The following is a 5,660-nucleotide window of genomic DNA, read 5'->3' on the forward strand; positions in this document are numbered from 1 at the left end:
TTATCAACCTTTTAATCATGTTATATTAAACAGCATATCTCTTAGCAGTTTTCTTACAGTATACAACTGTTGCAATGTTAAGACTTGATGTATTTTTTCCCCCGGCTTTTTTTTAGCCAAGTTAGTCTAACATTAAACCAACACTAGCTAGAAAGGTGCAACCGTTGGTTGGTTGGAAAAATTAATAAATAAAGCATAGAGCTAAATATTGTCCATAGTTGGATAATGTTTGCCTACAAGTTTTATTTCCCTCAAAAAGTTAACTTTGCCGCTAACGAAATGCTACGTTTGCTATCTCAAATGTTAACGTTAAGTGTGGTAAGGAAATTTACTTTCATGCTACTTTAACTGTAGCATAATGGGGTATTGGCAATATTAATCTATGTAAGATGAAATTACGGTTGTTTTTCACCGTTTGTTGGTACTTTGGAATTTCGTGGAGAATGTTAATGTTAGGGTATAATTGCATGCATGCATGATGAAGCTTAAAAAGTTGTATGTTAATGAAAGCCTAGCATGTGTGCGTGCGCCACGTGTGTTGCCAGCAAATGGCTGCCTATGGCACAAACGCAAGGAAACCATTTTACTGCTAGCATAGCCACGTGGACAGAATAAAGGAAACCCGTTTACTGCTAGCATAGCTACGTGGACAGAACGAAGTATGTGAATGTATCAGCATTAAAAAAGTATAGTTCTAGGAAGTTGCACCATACACAATAAAATAAAAGTATTTTGATTCGTTTGTGTTGCAAAATAATAATAAAAAATGTGCACAAAATATTTCTTAAAGAAATTAAACTCGAACTTGTTTAGTGACCAGAGTTCACTCAGCACCACATCAATGCCCATCAGTGCATTTGTTTTGTAACATTTTAATGAATTATATGCATATGAATAGAGTTGATGTGATTTTTTTTTTCTCCCAGGTTCATGTTATTGCACACACATTCAATGGTAAGTACTGTCATCAGTTGTATTGATTCTAAATAAAATTCAAATCAAAATAAGGATTTAAAAATGTATGTTAGTGTTAAAAATGTAACAATTCATGTGGAAGTCATAGAAAATGTTCATGCTTTGAATTTTGGTAGTACATTGTAAGCCTATCACTTTGTTTGTTATTAAGGTTGAAGTTTTAATGATGTGCCTATTATTTTTTTTAATATCTGTTGCAGGGTTAGGTGGTGGAAATGTGGAGCTGTAAGGGATGCAAAGAAAAAGTGTCAAGTAGGTCCACACTCTTAAATCACTACAAGCTTAAGCATCCACATTTTGGACGTAGTGCTCGCTTTCCCTGTACATACCCACACTGTCCTTGCACATTTAGAACATGGAATGCCCTTATTGTCCACCAAAGTAAAATTCACTCCACAGGGGTCACTAGCAAAGAGCACGCTATATTCAGTTGCCATCTTTGTACTTGTAATGATTTGGGATCAGAGAGGGATTATTTTGCTCATGTAAATACTCACCTCAAAAGAAATGAGACTGTCAGTTGTGTGTTTCTTGACTGTGACTTTAAAACAAACGTTTATTGCACGTTTAAATCACACAAGAACCGAAAACACTGCCATCACTCATTGGTTGATTTTAAACCTGGAATAGTAATAACTACAGAATCTGCATCTGTTGATGAATTGGAGGCAAATAGCCAGGAGAATGTAGAACAGTTGGATGCTGCCACTCCTTCAAGTAGTTGGTCTGACAGTAAGGACTTGCAGGCAATCATAGAGCAAAGATTTGCTGCTGCTCTGCTAAAGTTGGAGCATTTGGTTCATGTCCCAAGCACAGCTGTTGATGTATTTTTAGAGGAACTCCATCACTTGATTTCTTCTGCTCCTGTCTCATTTTCTTGTGAGGTTGTTAGCGACATCTTTCATCAGAGAAATCTTCCTGTCGATGATCTTGTAATTAGAGAAACAGTTGATGCAATTTGTTCTGGCAGTCCTGTGCAAAGGTCCATACAGAAAGGTGGCCCTTTAAGCACTGCATATTTGCGGAAGCTTTATTACAAGGAGAATTTTGGTGTCGTACAACCAGTTGAATACGTCCTGGATGCTAAAAGCAAACATAGTTTCCAATATGTACCCATACTTAAGTCCTTACAGCAGCTGTTGAGTAGACAAGAGGTCATTGATCAGATAGTTGAGGGTCATGAAAGACAAGATGACACACAGTCTGGAGTTTCCTACAAGTGCTCAAAAGATGGTTCCCTCTTCAAGGACAATCCTTTTTTTTCTGGGGAAAAGCCAAGGATAATCCTACAGTGTTATGTAGATGACTTTGAGGTCTGTAACCCCCTTGGCACCTCACGAAAGAAGCATAAACTTTGTGCTGTTTATTGGGTATTGGGCAACTTGCCTCCAGGGTCTCATTCATCATTATCATCCATCTACTTGGCTGTTTTGTGTAAAACTGATCATGTTAAAATCTATGGTTATGACAGGATCTTAGAACCTTTTCTCCAAGACCTGAAAACTCTGGAGGAGCTGGGTGTTTATGTCCCACTGCTAGGTGAGTCTGTTAAAGGCACCATATTTAGTGTAGTAGCTGACAACTTGGGAGCGCACAGCATTGCTGGATTTATGGAGAGTTTTTCAGTGGAATACTATTGCAGGTTTTGCACAGGAAAGAGCAATGACATTCAGCTACATTCTGTTGCATCTGGTGCTTTCAGGTTGAGAACCAAGGAACTTCATCAGGCCCATGTCAAACAAGTTGAAGACACAGGTACAGCTTGTTGTGGTATGAAACGGTTATGCACCTTTACTAAATATCTGTCTCATTTTCATGTAATCTTTGGCTATCCACCTGACCTTGCCCATGATGTTTTGGAGGGTGTAATCCCTGTCGAGCTTGCTCGTTGCTTAGCAGTTCTTATATCTAAAAGGTTTTTCACATTAACTGACTTAAACCATGCAATTTTAAAGTTTCCCTATAAATGGGCTGACAAGACAAACAAACCTCATGTGGTCTCTCAAAGTTTCTCCAAAACCAAAACTGTGGGAGGAAATGCTCATGAAAACTGGAGCTTGCTCCGATTCTTGCCTTTTTTGATTGCATCTCTTGTGCCTGAGTATGAACCTGCCTGGCTCATTCTCATGGACCTTAAGGACATCACAGAGCTGGTTGTGGCCCCTGTACATACTGATGACTCTTTGGCTTTTTTAGAAAGTAAAATCATAGAGCACCGACAAAGGTATCAAGAGTTGTTCCCCGACGTCAGGTTGCGGCCGAAACACCACTTTTTGGAGCACTACCCCCAGATGATCAGGCTGTTTGGTCCAGTTGTTGGGCAGTGGACGATGCGCTTTGAGGCTAAGCACAGCTTTTTTAAGCAGGTTATCAGGCACACAAGTTGTTTTAAGAATGTGCCCCTCTCGTTAGCCTCAAAGCATCAAATGATGATTGCTTACCACCTTAGCGCTCCATGTCTGAGCAAGCCTGAACTGGAGGTCTCAAGTGTGTCCACTCTACCGGTAGACTTACTCAAAGAGGAGATGGCACGGATCATTAGACAAAAATTTCCTGACATATCTGAAGTTCATCTTTCGCAGTGTGTGACAACCAAAGGCATAACTTATAGGAAGGGAATGATACTGGCCCACAGAGAAGTAGGCGGATTGCCTGAGTTTAGTGAAATTGACCAAATCGTCATTATACACGACTGTGTATTCTACATTGTCAAAGAGCTCTGTGGTTGGTATTCTGAACATTATAGAGCTTTCCATCTCAGCCCGACACCCACAAGAACATTTAGTCTCGTTGCACTTGGTGAGCTCCTTGACAGTTATCCACTAGTTGACTACAGGATTGGATCAGCTCGAATGGTGACTCTGAAAAGGCATATAATAATAAAAGGTGCACTAACAAACTTTGTATTTATTAATAATGGTTCTAATCTCATGTACATAATATTGCCAATAGTATTGGATCACCTGTCTTGACTTGCATATGAACTTAAGTGAAATCCCATTCTTAATCCATAGGGTTTAATATGATGCTCCACCCTTTGCAGCTATAGCAGCTTCAACTCTTAAGTTCATATGCTAGTCAAGGCAGGTGACTCCAATATTGTATGCGCCATATTGCTATGTAGCATAGTAATGTTCTACACCATTTTAAAGCTTGGACTCTTGGGAATCCATACATGATGACCTTTTTCATGTACAATCTGTATAGTGCTTTACATTTTCAGATTAATCTTACTATGTCTCAATTAAATTGTATCAGAAATGCCCTCCTCTGCCTTTGGTGCTTCCCTACCTTCTAGCTGCAGTGTGTATCCTTAGCAATAAGTAGATGCAGCATATTGGGTTTTGAAATATTGGTTGTGCAGATTTATAGTCCATCACCTACACACCCATTGAACCAACAAAGAAAATGCAAAAACAGTAGTAAGGCTTTTATTGTCAGTATGCATTTTGGGTAACCAAAAGTCCTATGGGGAGTTTCCATAGGGCATTTTACAAAACACAGCTTTACAAGACCTGGTGGTAGGGCTCAGTTGTGTTTCTAAAGTCATATCAAGTGACCTAGAGGGCTAAAATGTGGTCAGTTGAGAGATTCTTGTTATCCGGCAGAAAGAAAAAAACTATATTCTAGCCTCTGAGTCTGTGTGAGTACTTCACTCAGCAATTCTGATTGTTTCCTAAGAAACTAGAGTCTCCACTTTCTAAAGAGGTCAAGCACCTGCCCCAAAAAAGGTGGGAACAGTGCCCTCTGAAGTAGGCACAGTGCAATATTGGGTAAAAAAGGCCTGTTAGAGTTTCTATGTATGTCTAACAGCTGAATATTTTGTGTGTGTACACAGACTAAACATCTTTGAAGATGGGGACTACATTCATAATGAAGATAATCTTGCCTGATGGCAGTTCTCAGAGACTAACCCTAACAGGACTTCCTGCATGCATTGAAGATCTAAAAACAGAAGTGAAGAGACAGTGTAAACTTCAGGGACATTTCAGTCTTCTGTTTAAAGATTCAGTATTTGGGGGCGAATTCCTTAACCTCACTTCTGTTTCAGAAGTGGAGGATAAAGGCACACTTAAGGTAATTGATTCGTCCTGGCCCCTCATGCAGCGAGATGAGAGTCCTGTTACCATCCAAGCAGTCAGTCCTTCTATAAGTGTGGCTTCGTCCCTGTCTGTGGATACAAATGTGTTATCTTCAGATGTGTTGTCTTCTAACGAGTCAATAAGCTCGCGGACATCTTGGCCTGCAGTTTTTCAAGTACCGAGGTTTTCTTATGACGCAGAGCTCAAACTCTCACAGGCAGCTGTAGCTTACATCAAAGATGGCACTCCATTCAGTCCTGATCCAAAATTGAAGTCTGATATACTTGATGGTATTCTGCAGGAAATTGTGAAATATAAGATATACATCACTGGTAAGCAGGCAGATCAGGTAGCCCAGTCTCTCATAAAGAGGCATCCGTGCTTGGCTGAGAAAGGATCGGACACCGGGTATGGTGGATGGAAGACCAGTGTAAAATATAAAGTATCCAATTACCGTACACAATTAAAAAAGATTGGCTGCCCAGAAGTGACTGTAAATGCGTTGAAAAACAAACCCGAAGGAAGGCAGTGTCCAGCCTTCGGTGTGAAGAAAGCCAAAAGGGCGGAAGTCAATTTTTGTCCAGCGTATCCTGCTTCTGAAAC

The 5,660-nt window shown here is 40.0% G+C and overlaps 1 long non-coding RNA gene across 1 annotated transcript; it reads left to right on the forward strand.

The window, feature by feature from the left end:
* The first annotated feature begins 1,207 nt into the window (after nucleotides 1–1,207).
* LOC143138389 (uncharacterized) lies at nucleotides 1,208–4,989 on the forward strand. The gene is made up of 4 exons (XR_012990192.1): nucleotides 1,208–1,227; nucleotides 2,447–2,514; nucleotides 2,678–2,730; nucleotides 4,814–4,989. It is a non-coding gene; the product is annotated as an uncharacterized LOC143138389 (long non-coding RNA).
* Nucleotides 4,990–5,660: the final 671 nt, after the last annotated feature.

This window comes from Alosa pseudoharengus, unplaced genomic scaffold (assembly GCF_046254945.1).
Source record: "Alosa pseudoharengus isolate Yale_2024_CS ecotype anadromous, Long Island Sound unplaced genomic scaffold, YU_APseudo_1.1 YU_APseudo_1.1_scf_21, whole genome shotgun sequence".
Taxonomy (NCBI): Eukaryota; Metazoa; Chordata; class Actinopteri; order Clupeiformes; family Clupeidae; genus Alosa; species Alosa pseudoharengus.